At 42.9% G+C, this 17964-nt stretch overlaps 1 protein-coding gene across 2 annotated transcripts in view; it reads right to left on the minus strand.

The window, feature by feature from the left end:
* Positions 1 to 17964, minus strand: part of LOC147107057 (leucine-rich repeat-containing protein 4C-like) — a 1510012-nt gene that overhangs the window by 1252410 nt on the left and 239638 nt on the right. For both annotated transcript variants that reach the window (XM_086008085.1, XM_086008083.1), the window contains exon 2: positions 311 to 400. The gene's annotated coding sequence lies outside the window, so the exon portion shown is untranslated. The remainder of the gene's footprint in view (positions 1 to 310; positions 401 to 17964) is intronic.

Consider the following 17964-nt stretch of genomic DNA (forward strand, 5'->3'; position numbering starts at 1 on the left):
CCATAAACCATCCTCACTGTGAAAATTACCAGAGTCAGCTCTGTACAAAGACAATCAACAAGTGATTATGGAAGTCCACTAGATTACCCTTCTCAAATCAATCAGTTACTTGGCCCTCGACAAAATGGGCAGAACCAAGGAAAGATGCTGCTCAACATCAGGCCATGGAATAGCCGAACTCATGATTTTTGCTATCTTAGGCACACATCGATATTCAAAGTTTGTGTGTATACACAAACACACACTCTCTCTCTCACATATCCTTCCATCTATGAATAAATTAATTGTCAAACAAAAATCAGTTAATTACCTTTGTTGTATTCAGCTACTTGAATTTTTAAGCAGCCACTGGCAACATCGCTCTGCACATCTGCTCCTGGGTAGCATCACTTGCTAAAACCTAAACACAAGTTTAAAAAAATAATTAAAACAAAGCAGCTGAGAATCTGTAAGAATGCAATTTTGTTTCAAAGAATATTAAAAAAGAAACAGATAAATAGTCACACTCTATGTAAATGATGTGCTAACATGTCTCTCCCAATTTTTACTATTGAGCTGACACTTCTGCTAGCCAATACTAGCATACATAATTAGAATGGTTACAATATGCATCTGCTGAGAAATGCTGCTAAGCACCTTCTTGAGACCTCAAACTGTAGCAGAAATAACAGCACATGCTTCTTAGCAGTGGATCATACAATGGCACTTACATGAATACCAAAAGATCCATGAAGGTCAAACACATTCACCAATTGAAACCACAGCTATTCCTCATTAACACTGAGCCATTGAAGGAGATATTAGGAGTGACTAAAAATTTGGTCAAAGTAGGTTTTAAGGAGGGTCTTAAAGGAGGGAAGAGAGGTTTGAGGAGGCATCTGCCAGAGCTCAGGACCAAAGCAGCTAAAGGTATGGCCACCAATGGTGGGTCAAGGGAGTGGGGGCACACAAGGGGCCAAAGTTGGAGGAACACAGAACTTGGTGTGGGATAGGATATGGGCAGCAGAGTTTGGGGTGAGCTAAAGTTTATGGAGGATGGAGGGTGGAGGATGGGATGCCGGCCAGGAGTGCAATGGAAGAGTCAAGTTTGGAGGTGACAAAGGCATGAATGAGGATTTCAGTGGCAGATGGGCTGAGGCAGAGGCAAAGGTGGACCATGTTCTGGAGGTGGAAACAGGCTATGGGGTCAGAAGCTCAGCTCAGAGTCAAATAGAATGTTGAGGTTGCAAAGAGTCGGGTTCAATCTGACAGTGGCCAGGGAGGAGGGGTGTGGGGGGGGTGGAAGAGAATCGGTGGCAAGGGTATGGAGTTTGTTGCGGAGCGCAAAGACGATGTTTTTCATATGAACTAAATGAAATACATCTGAATAAACTGAGGCAGAAGCAGGGAAAACTGGTGATATTTTTGAAGCAACAGCTTGTTAATTATGGAGGTCTCTAAACTAGCGTAAGTTAGTTTCCTTTTTCATAAAAAGATTCAGCAGCAGGATTGTAGGGTTTCAGACCTATTAACATAACAAACTAAGCCCACACTGCTCACAGAATGGAGTCTCACTTGATAAGAACACAGATTAGAGCACTGGGTGTGTTGATTTCCCTGCCCAATTCTCCGATCTGAACTTCCATCAAGTGAAACACTATGCCAGGAACAAAATGTTCCCATTTTGGAGCTGTGAATGCAAAACAAATATTAACTATTATAAAGAAAACAATCCAAATAGGAAGTTTATAAAAAATAAAGTCATGACTGACAAATTTCTTAGAATTCCTTGAAGATGTAACAGAATAGGGCCGTGATTTTATCGGCGGTGTCGGGATGGTGGTGGGAGAGCTGGTTTCCAGTTTCAGTCATGATCCTGGCTGCAACCGCTCTGCCAAAGGAATTTTCCCTTGATTGGCCTTGTTAAGACCACCCTGTGGGCTACCCGGCCAATTAACAGGAAGCAGGTCTGATGACGTCATTTGATGATGTGTCAACAGCCGGTTTCCTTAAAGGGACCATGTCCACAAGGAGTTTGACAGTTGTTCTGTTCGTGTTTGACAGCATTGAGGTGCTGCAAACACTGACGGGCACTGCACAAAGGTGGATGCTTGCACCCAGGCTCTCCAATGACTCCCTCCATATGCTTATGGAGGGAGTCACAGCATGCAGAGAGGTTTTCTTCCCTTCCAAAGGTGGAAGAGACCTCCCCAGGACACCAATGCAGCCTGGCTGCACATTGCATAGGAGGGCAAAAGCAGGGATGTCATCAGGGGTCCTTGGCTGCAGTGGCGCCAACCTTTCAATGGTCTCAGTGGATCACGAAACTTTACTGCAAAGCCACACTCAAACTCACCCTGCCGTGCCACTCAACACATCCCCATCACTCTGCCTTCCATACCCTTCTCCTGCACATCCTTACTCACACCAACATACCTTGCACCTCCACTTAACCCTCTCTATTGACTTTATCACTTCCCCATCTCACTAGCCACCCCTCACACTCACCCTCATCCTACTGCAAGCATACCAACTAACAATACACAAGGGTAGGCACTTGAGAGGTTTAGCCAATGTCCATGTGAAGTTTCTGCTAATGTGTTGTCATACAGTGAAATCTATTTTTCCAACATTGCCCCTTATTGGACAGATCTGAGCGCACCTTGAGAAGTGTCTTAGAGTTCCAGTGAATGTTCAGACATAACTTACCGCCCCCCCCGCTATTGGGATGAGTGTGCATGGAATGGCTTGGATATTAAAGGGGTGCTTCACGGTGCTGGTGTGGGATGGTGTCAACCTGGCGTATCATGTGGCAGCCAGGGTTTACAGCGTCAAGTGAAGAAAATCTGGCCATAGTGATGCCATCGCTGGCCTCCCAGGCAGCAATTTTGTCAGGTCCTGATGCCCTGTGTCCTGTGCAGCATCAGGTGATGGCAGAGAAGGTGGGTGATGTTGTTGGTGATGTTGGTGTGCCTGGTGATGTTGGTGTTGAGGCTGATTGTGGAAGGATTCAGAGAACCAAGGTCTGATTTTTTCAAGGGCTCCAATGTTGCTGCAATAGATGGCAGCTGCAGGTGAGATGACAGAAGTGATCTGTCAATGGTGAGAGAGGTTGTTCCAATGAGGTGGCACTGGACATACAGTTGCCTCTAAACACTTACAAGCTAAAAATCTCTATATGTATTACAAATGAAGTAACCAACATTTTCTGCGCTCTGAAACTGACCATCTGCAACATGGCATCCTTAACACCACTTCTGCAGCTGTCAGCTTATCAGAAACATCAGAACAGACTCAAATCATGCCAGGTTGAGCTGGCGTGTTCCCTGAACAGCAGGTAACCCGTGGGGGAGAACGTAAAATTGGAAGGAAGCCTCAAAATAGTATTAAATTGGCTCTTAACAAGCCATTTAATTAGCTCAATTGTATGCCCTGCTGCTTGGTGTCGGGTCAGTTCTCCGCTGACAGACCCGACACCTGGGAGACTCGCGTAGAGGCAGGTTGACAGTGGGTTTCCTACCCGCTGTCAATCATTGCTATTTTGACAGCGGACCACCTCCAAATCCGTCCTCTGAGCGCTGGCAAAATCCCGGCCTACGTGTGTAATTTGTAATCATTTTCAATTCCCCCAGTGGGGAGACTTGCCAACCAAGAGCATATATGGTACAATTTGGGCGTAAACCAGGCACAATTTTCAGGCCATTATTTTTTTCCAGGTTTGGAACATCGCACACACCCCGTGCCCAAATTACTAATGTGTGCTCATAGCTGGTAAGGATCTGCAGCAGAAGCAGGATATAGGGACATGATTTTTCTTCATTTGTTCTTGAATGTAGGCATCGCTGACAAGGCCAGGATTTCCTACCCAGCCCTAGTTGCTCTGAGAAGGTGGTGGTGGACCTTCTTGAACCACTGGTAGCAGTTTGATACAACTGAGTGGCTGGCTAGGCCACGTCAGAGGGTAATTAAGAGTCAACCATGTTGGTGCGGGACTGGAGGCACACAAATGTCGGACCGGGTAAGGACGGAAGGTTCCCTTCTCTAAACGATTTTAGTGAACCAGTTGGATTTTTAGAACAATCCGACAGTTTCATGGTCACTTTTACTGATACCAGCTTTTTATTTCCAGATTTTTTTAAATGAATTCAAATTCCCAAACTACCATGAAGGGATTCAAGCTCACATTACTCCTTGGGCTGGATTTTATCAACCTCAGCGGGTCTGTGGCGGGCGACATCGGTGGCGGGTCCCGGCCTTGCTGATAGCTCCAGCCCGCTGTCCAAAATGATTTTCCCCTGATTGTGCTTGTTAAGTCCGCCCAGCGTGTTTGTCGGCCAATTGAAGGAAGCGGGACTGATGATGTCATTTGATGATGCGTCATCAGCCGGTTTCCTTAAAGGGACCATGCACAAATCTAGTTCGACAGTTGTGCTACAGCATTGAGGTGCTACAAACTCTGACAAGCACTGCACAGAGGTGCACGGCTGCACCCAGGCTCTCCCATGACTCCCTCCATATGCTTATGGAGGGAGTCACAGCACGTAGGGAGGTTCTCTTCCCTTAACATGGGCATAAGAGACCGTCTCAGGAGATCAATGTAGCCTGCTTGCATATTGCACAGGACACAAGCAGGGATGTCGTCTGGAGGACCAGGCTGCAGTGGCACAAACCGATCAATGATCTCAGTAGATCACAAAACATTACTGCAAAGGCACACTCAGCCTCATCCTGCTGTGCCACTCATCACATCTTCATTACTCTGCCTTCCCTACCCTACTCCTGCACATCCTTACTCACACCAACTTACCTTGCACCTCCACCCATCCCTCTCTATCTACATTATCACTTCCCCATCTCACTAGCCACCCCTCACACTCACCCTCATCCTAGTCTAATCATACCAAGTAACAACACACACATGTAGGCACTTGGGTGTTTTAGCCAATGTTCATGTGAAGTTTCTGTTAATGTGCTGTCAAACATTGAAACCTTTATTTTGAACACTTTGCGTTGCTGGACAGACCTGATGCACCTTTGGAAGTGGCTTAGTGAGTTGCAGTGAATGGTGAGACATAACTGTACCCCCTGCAATGGTCATGAGTGTGAAAAGAATGGCTTGGGCACTGTAGGGATGCTTTAAGGTGTTGGGGTGGGGTGGTGCCAACCTGGCGCATCATGTGGCAGCCAAGGCGTACAGCATCAAGTAAAGTAAATCTGGCCATGGTGAGGCTATCCCTGACGTCCTGGGCAGCAATGTGGTCTGGTGCTAAAGCCCTCTGTCCTGTGCAGCACCAGTTGATTGCGGAGAAGGTTGATGTTTTTATTGGTGCCGCTGGTGTGCCTGGTGCTGCTGGTGTTGGGGCTGATCGTGGTGGGATTTTGAGGACCAAGGTGAGATAGTTTCAAGGGCACCGAAGCTGATGGAATAGATGGCAGGTGAACTTGAGATGACAGAAGCGATCTGTCAGTGGTGAGAGGTTGTTCCAATGAGGTGACACTGGATAGAGAGTTTACTCCAAAAACTTGTAACCTGCATAAAGCTGACATGATCCCCAAGCAGCGTAGACCCTGTGGGCAACCTGATAAACTCTGAAGGTGAGCTCAAAATAGTTCTTAATGGTCTGTTAACAAGGTCATAATGATCTGAATTGCCCCACCCCACCGCTGATGTGTCGGGTACCCGACCTGCTGTCAAAAACATTTTTTTCCCACCCGACCCGCCACCGATCGCGCCTGCTGACCCCCTGAAAAATTCCCCCCCCTTATCTCTTTACTTGGAAAACTTTTGGGATACATTAATTAGTAAACTGGATAAAAATGTGGTAAAATAATAGTCAATATAAAGCAATGATAAATGCCAGTATTCTAATGAGACAGTAAGTTATTAACAATGAGTCTTCTGCTCACGTGTTGATGCAAAGGGTATTAAAAATAGTTCAGTTTACAAATATTGAGCTGTGCTGGAAACAGGAATGCTCAGTGGAAAGGCATAAAATTCAGAAATCTTGCAGAAATTTAGCCATTGGTTAGATAGATCTCAAATGAAATTGAAGAATTGTAAAAGATTGCGGAATAATTTGAGCCTTGGCAACACTAGAGTTTGCCAATTTGCGCAAGTTTAAAAAAAATGTTCCTGAATCACATGGAGAGTTTAAATATGCAAGAAGCAAAAGCAAAAGCTATGGCCAGGAATTTCCTCAGAGCTGCTCCCACCACCATAACTTTGCCAGAAGTGTGGCGGAAACAGGTTCAGCGCTTTGGAAATTTCTAGCCTATGGTAATCTCCAGCCTTGTGAGTGGACTAGGAACATTGGCAATGTTGTAGTTAGCTTAAAACTGCAGTGTAGAGCAACAGTTATAAAGAGCAATAAACAGTTGTACAAATGGATTCATAAGTCTGAGGTAATAGTACCAACACTTCATGAAGCGTTTATGAGATGCCACATGGGGCAAGACTTTCTTTGTTCAAGCAAAATGTAAGAAGAACACATTTACAATTTTGCTACAAACAGAAGTCTTGCTCCTTGGAGTATTCTGTCCAGCTGTGGTCACAGTACTGGGATACCAGCTATGGATGCTTAACTTGTTCCTTTGAAATTACTCTCTCTGCTACTTTGGTGGAGCTAGTAACTCAGATAAAGTAAACTGGCTAAAGTATCTGCCAAACTAGCGGGGAAGAGGAATTTCAAATGAACAAATGAAGTGCTTGTACACCAAAGCCCTGCAGTGAAATTTCAGCAGTATTAAAAGATTCAAGGAAAAGCCACAAAGGCTCATGGTTTATTACTGGTCAATGAAGGGTACTCGAGGAGTCTGAAACTCTTTCTATTGAGAAAATTAAAATAAAGGTTGAACAATAATGGCTGTTGCCCCAATTGTGCACTAGTTGGTATATCATGGGTTTGCTATCCCTGACATATCATCCATTAATTTAAATGTGTGGAATAATCAGACACTGTGGCCCCAAGATGCAACAACGAGTGCTCCCTGCGAATGCTTGACTGGGGGAAATCAGCCTTATAATCTAGTATTTTTAAATAAGGAAGGGAATAAATGCAAAGAACTATTTTCTGTAAAACCCAGAGAGAAGAACCAGAGGCCATTATTACTGTACAATAAAAAAAATCAGATGCTAATGTTAAGGAATATCCTTCATGTCATTAATCTTAGACTGGCAGAAAAAAATTGCAGAAGCTGCATGGAATGACAAAAGTATTGAAATATACCCTGAGCACTATATTACAGATTAATGGTTCCTTTTCTGGGTGGGAGATCTGCTGCAAATATTAATACACTCCTCGGGACCCTCTGTCCCAACTCTTAAGTGAATAGGGCGAAAAGGTCTAGTGCACTTCTGGCGAAGTTACATTTGACTATGTCTACAATGGCCTGGAATTTGAGTTCGGGATGACAGCGAACTGAAAGCGTTCGTTGTCATTCCACCTTTGAAACTGACCGCAACGTCAAGATTTGGCGCATGTACAAAAGTTAGACACAAAAGGATCAGGTGTAACTGAGGTTTTGACAGCTTTATTGCTGCTAAACAAATGTTAAGGGCCTGGAAAACTAATTTCAATTTTGTGCAGTGTGAAATTTGTTCATTTTAATAAAAATTTAAATTGTTAAGAAACTTTTCAAAAAAGTTTAGTTTTTTTTTAAATGTTTGTCCATCTTTATTTCAGGTTTGCCTTTTCCCCATGTGAGATCCCCAATCTTTGTTTTGCTCTCCTTTACATTTTTAAAACGTTAGAATTTTAAGAGCTCACTCACTTCCTTGTTCACTCTCTGTGATAATTCTGCGTTTTGATTGGCTGCTTAGACAGCCTGTTGATGTCACAGCAGTTCGCACAAGGGGATCCCCATTATACATTGTTGATTTGAATTGAAGATCGGAAAACCCAAGACACAGGGATTGCGAGATCCTTGTGCGAAGTGTACTTCGGGGCCAGCAGCCAACACCTTTGCTTTGCTGCTGACTGCAAATTCCAGGCCAATAACTGACCTTGCAACAGTAGCGTTTTCTCACAAAAATAAGCCATTATTGTACTAACTCAAGAAAAATTACAAAATCTGACAGACAAAAAAAGAGAAATCCGGTGACCTCGGGAACCCAGTAGGATCCCCTTATTGACACCACAGGATATGGAGGGATGTGGGGTGGCGGGAGGTAGCAGGCAGTTTGAAAGTCTTATGAGACAGGTTAAAAATTGTGTTACTTTGTGTACATTCAATGGAACAGCAATGAACAAGTGGACATAAACAAGTTGAATGCAATCACCTGTCATTTCTATCCCATCTGTTCATAAACCAATTATGTGATATTTCTGTGCACATACTCGAGTGCGAGCATGAATAATTGATCACCCGCCCCTCTACTGCTTCCCAGTTGCTGCTGTCATGAACAGGTGTAATAGTATGAGCATAAAATGTTCTGCATGCAAATCATGAATCTCATTAGAGGGCAGGATTTGGCATTTACATCTTTGGTGATCAAGAACAGAACACTTAACATATGTTAACAGGTCTTTTTTAACTTTAAACAGCATGCTTGTCTTGCAAGCATAATTCAGTCTGAAGTGATTTTTTGTTAATATTTTTCAGTGTGTTCAGAGAATGATATAGAGCAAAAATTATTGCTTATTATTTTACTGTGGTCTGTTGGTTGATTCCTGTGATGATGTTGCAAGGATATTATGCATTTGAAGGATTCTATGAACCATGCAACTGAAGATTTAAATGATTTATGAATGTAATCTGACCTATTGCAATGAATGTAAAGTATTAGAAACATGTTATTTTAAATAACGCACAGCATTCTTTTAAAATCTATTATTGAAAATAGATAGAGAATTGGAGGATGTTGCAGAAGAGGTAATCTCCAAATGCAAACTGAGTAAATGGGTTTGAATCTGCTGCAGCCAGCATGTTGTTTTCCTTCTGTTGGCAGCCACTGTGGGTATGGATGCCAAATGTCAGTGTGCTCCTTGTCCTTGATGCTCCATAACATTCACATAAGAGGATTAACAACTGTGGTGTCATTACTGAGAATAAATCTGTGGTTCATTACCAGGGAAATTCCATATCCTGTATCAACAGATATACAATGCTGGATAAGAACACAAGACTGTAGGAATGAGACGAGGCCATTCAACCCATCGAGGGAATGATTCAGGATCTCCTCTGATTTTTCAACTTTTTTTTTTTTACCCCAAACCCATGTCGCGTTGGCCTCCTGCTGAATCAGGACTCGAGTTAATTCCTACTTGCTTCAACCAAACGTAATTGTCTGCATAGGTCAGCAACATTCATGGAAGCTCCTGATCAATAAATTAGAAGTGGATCGTAGAATAAAGTCATTATTCTGGAAGGACAAGGCTTTGTTTTTATTTAGCAATATAACCTCTTTTTATTTGGTTTGCTCTCTCTCTCACTATGCAATGACTAAGATGCTGGCTTCACATTTTAACTTACTTGAACATTTACTGCCACCAAATGTCCCAATGATTCTAATATGCAGCCCCCTAGGCTCAGACAGCAACCCTCCGGCAGTAGATCCCAAGACACTCTCTCTTCTACACCTTGGGTTTCTTTCCTCACCTTCCTCCTGACATACACTCAATGGGGTCTCTCTCTCTGCCTCAACAAGATCTCTTTCCCTCCCAAAAAGGTAGCTCTTCCACCTGTACTATTATCCTTCATTACTTAATTTCCTTTCGTTCTTTGTAATCTTCTGATTTCTGTATTTGTGGTTTCCATATTTTTCTCTCCTCTCCCTTGCCTTGTGTAAAGTTTCTGTAATATTTTCTCCCTATTTTCCTGTCCCCATTTCTCTCTCTGCAGTTTCTGTAATATTTTCTGTCTTTCTGAAGGCATCTATTTCTTTTTGTAATATCTAGTATTTTCTCAACAACAATTTGCATTTATACAGTGCCTATCACATAGTAAAAACTCCCCAAGGTGCTTCAAAGGAGCGTTATCAAAGAAAATGTAACTTTTTCTATTCCTATATGCTTTTTAAATATTCTCTTTCCATCTGGTTTTCTGCTGTTTTTCAACTGTGTGTTCAGTTTCTCGGGTCGGTTTTCTGATCATGCAAACGGCTCGCGAAGCCTCATGGCATCTGTAGACCAGAAAATCATGCCTCCGACCTCCACCATTGCATTCTTTCTGTGCCTGATTTTTCAATGGCTCGCTTAGCTAGGAAAAGGTACATGCATAATAAACCTCCTTTAAAAGTAATTTTTTTTGCAATTGAGTCCTACATCACATTTTCTGACATTTGAGTAAGGCTCCACCCAAAATATGTACTTGACCCATAAAAACTGACTATGCTGGACTTTTACCAGTGAGGGCTGTTCAGTAGGCCTTCGTAAAGGGAGAAGGTAAGCTTTTTTTGTGCTTTCAGTTAATCTTGGCTGCATATTACTTCATTCTTTAGTTGGTTTGCATTGTGGGTGTTTTCCCCCCTAATCTTCATTATTCTTGGTTTCTACTGGCTTGGATATGGCCTCTTAAAGGAAAGGACATGCATTTATACAGCGCCTTTCACGATCACAGGAATATCGCAAAGCGATTTACAGCCAATAAAGTACTTTTGAAGTGTAGTCACTGTTGTAATGTTGGAAATGCAGAAGCCAATTTGCGCACAGCAAGCTCCCACAAACAGCAATGTGATAATTACTAGATAATCTGGCCTTGTTTTGTGATGTTGGTTGAGGGATAAATTTTGGCCAAGACATCAGGAGAACTCCCTGCTCTTCTTTGAGATGTTGCCATGGGATATTTTACATCACCTGAGGGGACAGTTGGAGCCTCGGTTTAACATCTTATCTAAAAAGGCTGCAACTCTGATGGTGCCGCAGTCCCTCAATACAGTACTGAAGTGCCAACCTGGATTATGTGCTGAAGTCTCTGGAATGGGGATTGAACCCACAGCCTTATGACTCAAGAGGCGAGAGTGCTACCACTGAGCCTTGCTCGACACCTACAAAGAGGCGAGAATATGTGAGGAGCAGGGCAATGCTTGAATTGGTCCCTGCCAGAGAGTTAATGAGAGTTCCCATCTTAGGTTTATTTTTAAAAAGTGAGCTGGATTTCTTACAGACAAAACTTGGGAATGACTAAGTTAGGGAGTTGTGAAAAAAATATTTCCACAACACAGCAACATAGATGGATTGAGGGTGTAACAACCCATTATTTTTTTTATCTTTCCTCCAAAGGCACTGTAATCATTCATTCCACATCAGTGAGGTGAGTCAGTGAGGGCTGTACATCTCTATCTGTATCAGTACCAATCAATATCAACTGACAGTAAGATGGGCAAGACAGCTTTACCTGGTTTTCACCTCTTCAACAGAACAACATAGTTACTGGATGCAGCCCCATCCAATGGTCTGATTGAGCAGAGACAAGGGCCGCGATTTTACGAACCTTGGTGGGTCCTTGCGGGCGATGCTGGTGGCAGGTCGCGACCCCGCTGCTGGCTCCATCTCGCTCTGTGAAGTGACTTTCCATTGATGGGGCTTGTTAAGCCCGCCCGGCGGTTTCCCGGCCAATTAGAGGAAGCGGGACTGGTGACGTCATTTGATGACGCGTCATCAGCCGTTTTCCTTAAAGGGACCATGTCCAAATTTATTTTGACATTTCTGCTGTCAGTGTTCTACAGCATGGAGGTGCTACAAACGCTGACAAGCACTGCACAGAGGTTCACGGCTGCATCCAGGCTCTCCCATGACTCCCTCCATATGCTTATGGAGGGAGTCGCAGCACACAGGGAGATCCTCTTCCCTTCCCATGGGTGGAAGAGTCTTCCCCAAGAGATCAACACAGCCTGGTTGCACATTGCAGAGGAGGGCACAAACAGGGATATGGTCAGGTGGACATGGGTGCAGTGCCACAAACGTTTCAATGATCTCAGTAGATCACAAAACGTTAGTACAAAGCCACACTCAACCTCATCCTGCTGTGTTTCTCTTTCCTTCTTTATGATGCTCCTTAAAATCTACCTCTTTGACCAAGCTTTTGGTCATCTGCCCCAATATCCCCTTATGTGGCTTGGTGTGAAATTTTGTTTGATAACGCTTCTGTGAAGTGCCTCGGGATGTTTTACTATGTTAACAACACTATACAAATACAAGTTGATTTTGTTAAATGGCAAGTTTGTCAAAAATGTAGTAGACAGATAGGATCTTGGAGACCTTGGTAGGGATATAGAGTAGGACCCTAGTTATCTGTCTAAATGGCAGAACCTGTGAACAGGATTCTGGAGGAAACCAAGCTTAATTGTATCTGCATCCATGGACTTCTCAATGTGGTCATCAGCAAGGGCTCTAAAGGATATCCTTGGTCACCAACCAGTTATCTATCCCATCTCCCTCATCCTACAAACAGCAATGGGACTGTGGATTAGCACAATATGAAGTAATTGTGAATGCTACCAGGGGACTGGCATGATTTGATTCCAGTTGAAATACACCACTTGAACATTACTTATGTGTCCTTGAACACTTTTGAACTCTGATTGAGAATGTAAGCAATTTGATATGACACAACATCTCAGGCCAAGTCAAGCCATTATATAACACTTACCATACGTATTGCAAATTGCCTCCCAAGTACCACAATTTTGTATCAAAAGTCCCAGAGGTAATTAAAATGCTAGTTTCTGAGCATATTAAGAGCAACAGATCATTCATCCTAGTTATTGGTAATTGTGGCAAAATTAATTTATTTTCTTCGTGAATTTTTTTTAACTTGTATTTTTGTATTGCTAGAATCAGCATACAAGAGAATAACTCAAGGCCATGAAAAAATATTCTTGTCAGCAGATGCCATCAACTTAAAATAGACAGTTGTCTGGGAAAGAACTCAAATGTAATTAGCCCAGAGAATGGCGGTCTGAAATGTTAATGGATATCCTGATGGGTCGTCATGCACATTATCAGACATCTTGTGCTATTATCAGACTTAATCCACAATGTACCTTAAATGTACCATTGGGACACTGTGTTGCTTAAGATAGCATTCTATTTAATTTGCCCAGCGTTGCACATAACCAGCCATACTACAAGCCGCCCCCTGGGCACAGTTCCCAGGATAGGCCACAGTCTGAGGTAGCGTGTGTGATTGGCAGCTCAGTGACAGAGACTTCTTCACACAGAATTATATCGACAGCCCACAGGTAGTCTGCAGTCAGTCAGTCAGTGAGAAGTCAGTCAGAGAGCTATCAGCGCATGCAGCTCGCAGTCAAGAGCTACAGGTCTATTTGGTGTTGTAGTCCATAGCAGCCGATCCAGAAGGGAGTAAGCTAGAGAGAGGTTACAGTAAGAGGTCATCCATGTTTCAAGAGAGCGTTGTAATTTTGTCACTTTATATACTGAGGAGCAGAAAGAAATCTCTCATGATGCTAAGGTGTATGAATGAACAGTACATAGTTTATGTAAATAAAGCCACTAATTGTGTCAAAGTCTACGTCTCAAAATTGGTAAGAGTGTTTATTGAGTCCATCATTTTCAAAGAGAGGAGAGTCCATATGGCGACACATGATATATTCCAGTAACCAGTGTACAGAGTAAAGGCTCTCTGTTGCAATGGCATCTGTGGATCAGTTGGTGGCACCCTTGCCTCTGAGTCAGAAGGTTCTGGGTTCAAGTCCCACTTGAGCACAATAATCTAGGCTGGCACTCCAGTGCAGTACTGAGGGAGTGCTGCACTGTCGGAGGTGCTGTCTTTCTAAAACAGGTTATCTGGTCATTATCGCTTGCTGTGTGCAAATTGGATGCTGCGTTTCCTACATTACAACAGTGACTACACTTCAAATAGTACTTCAATACTGTAAAGTGCTTTGGGACGTCAGGTGACCATGAAAGGCGCTATGTAAATGCAAGTCTTTCTTTATCTCTGGATCATGCTGTTGTTTACCTATGTATTGGAGAAAGTTATGTACTCGGATCGTAAAAGATGCGGGGTCTGCATAGGGAAGTGACCAGTGTTGCTGAACTCCAGAAAATGTCTAGCAATATAAGTCAAAAGTATGACAGTAATTAAGAATAATTGTAAGTTCCTAACTGGTTCTGGTAGGAATTGAAAAGTTTTTAAACTTCTTGAGAAAAGTTAACACCTAAATACGTAGGTAGTTACAAGAGAGAGGTGATTTTCTGTATTGACCTAATGAAAGGAAATCTATCAAGAGTGATGAAAATCCAAATGACGTTTAAATTTGCAGGTTAAGAGTTCATGGACTTGGACAGGCAATTTCCACCCATTAACCAAGTGAATTACTTGCTAGCTTTAAAAAGCTGCAGTAATAAAGTTTGTAGACAGAAGTGCATTATTCTTCATCTTTGCTTTCTTGTTTTTCTTGATCCCTTATGGCTCATTGCAGCTCTTCTCTGCCCCATGACTTGTTGTATGTTTTATTTTATTACACCTCTGGTATATATTTCCTGCTTAATGTTCAAATAGCAGTTGGGTGACTGTGGGGAAAATGCTAGAGTCTATTATAAAATATGTAATAGCAGAGCACTTGGAAAGCAGTGACAGGATCGGACAAAGTCAACATGGATTTACAAAAGGTAAATCATGCTTGACTAATCTACTGGAATTTTTTGAGGATGTAACTGGTAAAATAGATAAGGGAGAACCAGTGGACTTTCAGAAGGCTTTCGATAAGGTCCCATATAAGAGATTAGCATGCAAAATTAAGGCACATTGGATTGGGGCAAGGTATTGACTTGGATAGAGAACTGGTTGGCGGACAGAAAGCAAAGAGTTGGAATAAACGGGTCGTTTTCCGAGTGGCAGGCAGTGACTAGTGGGGTACCGCAAGGATCGGTCCTAGGACCCCAGCTGTTCACAATATATAGTAATGATCTGGACGAGGGAATTGGATGTAATATCTCCAAATTTGCAGACGACACAAAGCTGGGTGGGAGGGTAAGCTGTGAGGAGGATGTCGTGAAACTCCAGTACGGTTTGGACAGGTTGGGTGATTGGGCAGAAACATGGCAAATGCACTATAATGTGGATAAATGTGAGGTTATCCACTTTGGTGGCAAAAACAGGAAGGCAGATTATTATTTGAATGGCAATAGATTGGGAGAAGGGGAAGTGCAAAGAGGATGAGTTCATTGAGTGTATTAGGGATGGGTTTCTTGAGCAGTATGTAACTGAACCGACCAGGGGGCAGGCAACCTTAGATCTGGTCCTGTGTAACGAGACAGGATTAATTAAAAATGTCCTAGTAAAGGATCCCCTTGGAATGAGTGACCATAACATGGTTGAATTCCATATTCAATTAGAGGGTGAGAAGGTTGGATCTCAAACAAGCGTGCTAAGCTTGAATAAAGGAGACTATGAAGGTATGAGAGCGGAATTGAGTAGAGTGGATTGGGAAAATAGATTAAAGGGTAAGACGATACATGATCAGTGGTGTACATTTAAGGAGTTATTTTACAACTTCCAAAAAATATATATTCCACCGAGAAGAAAAGGGTGTAAAAGAAAAGACAGCCATCCGTGGCTAAGTAAAGAAATTAAGGATAGTATTCGACTAAAAACAAGGGCATATAAGGTAGCCAAATCTAGTGAGAGGATAGAGGATTGGGAAAACTTTAAAAGACAGCAAAAAATAACAAAAAGATTGATTAAGAAAGGGAAGATAGATTATTAAAGTAAATTATCAAAAAATATAATAACAGATAGTAAGAGTTTTTATAGTTATATAAAAAGAAAAAGGGTGGCTAAAGTAAATGTTGGTCCCTTAGAGGATGAGACCGGGAAATTAATGGTGGGAAATATGGAGATGGCAAAAACACTGAATGAATATTTTACATCAGTCTTTACAGTAGAAGACACTAAGAATATCCCAACACTGGACAAACAGGGGGCTAAAGGGGGGGAGGAGCTAAACACGATCAAAATCACTAAGGAAGTGGTACTCGGTAAAATAATGGGACTCAAGGCGAATAAATCACCTGGACCTGATGGCTTACATCCTAGGGTCTTGAGGGAAGTGGCGGTAGGGATTGTGGATGCATTGGTAATAATTTTCCAAAACTCCCTGGACTCAGCAATGGTCCCGGCAGACTGGAAAACTGCTAATGTAACACCCTTATTTAAAAAGGGCAGTAGACAGAAGGCTGGAAACTATAGACCGGTTAGCCTAACATCTGTAGTAGGTAAAATGTTGGAGTCCATTATTAAGGAGACAGTAACAGGACATTTGGATAATCATAATTTAATAGGACAAAGTCAGCATGGTTTTATGAAGGGGAAGTCATGTTTGACAAATTTGCTGGAGTTCTTTGAGGAAGTAACATATAGGGTGGATAAAGGGGAACCAGTGGACGTAGTGTATTTAGACTTCCAAAAGGCATTTGACAAGGTGCCACACAAAAGATTATTGCTTAAGATAAAAAATCACGGGATTGGGGGTAATATTCTGGCATGGATAGAGGATTGGCTATCTAACAGAAGGCAGAGAGTTGGGATAAATGGTTCATTCTCAGACTGGCAAACAGTAACTAGTGGTGTTCCGCAGGGGTCAGTGCTGGGTCCCCAACTCTTTACAATCTATATTAACGATTTGGAGGAGGGGACCGAGTGTAACATATCAAAGTTTGCAGATGATACTAAGATGGGGGGGAAAGTAGTGAGTGAGGAGGACATAAAAAACCTTCAAGGGGACATAGACAGGCTAAGTAAGTGGGCAGAGATTTGGCAGATGGAATACAATACTGGAAAGTGTGAGGTTATGCACTTTGGCAGGAAAAATCGTAGAGCAAGTTATTATCTTAATGGCAAGAAACTGGAAAGTACTGAAGTGCAAAGGGATCTGGGGGTCCTGGTGCACGAAACTCAAAAGGTTAGTATGCAGGTGCAGCAAGTGATTAAGGAGGCCAATGGAATGTTGGCTTTCATTGCTAGGGGGATAGAATATAAAAATAGGGAGGTATTGCTTCAGTTGTACAAGGTATTGGTGAGACCGCACCTGGAATACTGCGTACAGTTTTGGTGTCCATACTTAAGAAAGGACATACTTGCTCTCGAGTCAGTACAAAGAAGGTTCACTCGGTTAATCCCGGGGATGAGGGGATGGACATATGAGGAGAGGTTGAGTAGATTGGGACTCTACTCATTGGAGTTCAGAAGAATGAGAGGCGATCTTATTGAAACATATAAGATTGTGAAGGGGTTGGATCAGGTGGATGCAGGGAAGATGTTCCCGGTGATGGGTGAAACTAGAACTAGGGGGCATAGTCTTAGAATAAGGGGCTGCTCTTTCAAAACTGAGATGAGGAGGAACTACTTCACTCAGGGGGTGGTAGGTCCATGGAATATGCTGCCCCAAAAAGCTGTAGAAACTACATCATTACATAAATTTAAAACAGAAATAGACAGTTTCCTAGAAGTAAAGGGAATTAAGGGTTACGGGGAGCGGGCAGGAATTTGGACATGAGTCTAGGTTCGGATCGGTCATGGCCCTGTGGGTAGCGGAGCGGGCCCAGGGGCCGTGTAGCCTGATCCTGCTCCTATTTCGTGTGTCTAATTCTGTTAGATTCAGGAGATGGTTCTGTGATAGTGGTTTGGCGGTTAGGATCAGATCAGCCATGATCTTATGGAATGGCGGAGCAGGCTCGAGGGGCCGATTGGCCTACTCCTGCTCCTATTTCTTATGTTCTTATGTAGACCTGGGTGTCCTTGTGCACCAGCCGCTGAAGGTAAGCATGCAGGTGCAGCAGGCGATTAAGAAGGCAAATGGTATGTTGGCCTTCGTAGCAAGAGGGTTCGAGTACAGGAACAAGGATGTCTTGCTGCAGTTGTACAGGGCCTTGGTGAGACCGCACCTTGAGTATTGTGTGCAGTTTTGGTCACCTTACCTGAGGAAGGATGTTCTTGCTATGGAGGGAGTGCAGCGAAGATTCACCAGGCTGATACCTGGGATGGCAGGAATGACGTATGAGGAGAGATTGTGTCGATTGGGCT

Source organism: Somniosus microcephalus, chromosome 15 (genome assembly GCF_052327205.1).
Source record: "Somniosus microcephalus isolate GS21.2 chromosome 15, FLI_Smic_1.0, whole genome shotgun sequence".
In the NCBI taxonomy this organism is placed as follows: Eukaryota; Metazoa; Chordata; class Chondrichthyes; order Squaliformes; family Somniosidae; genus Somniosus; species Somniosus microcephalus.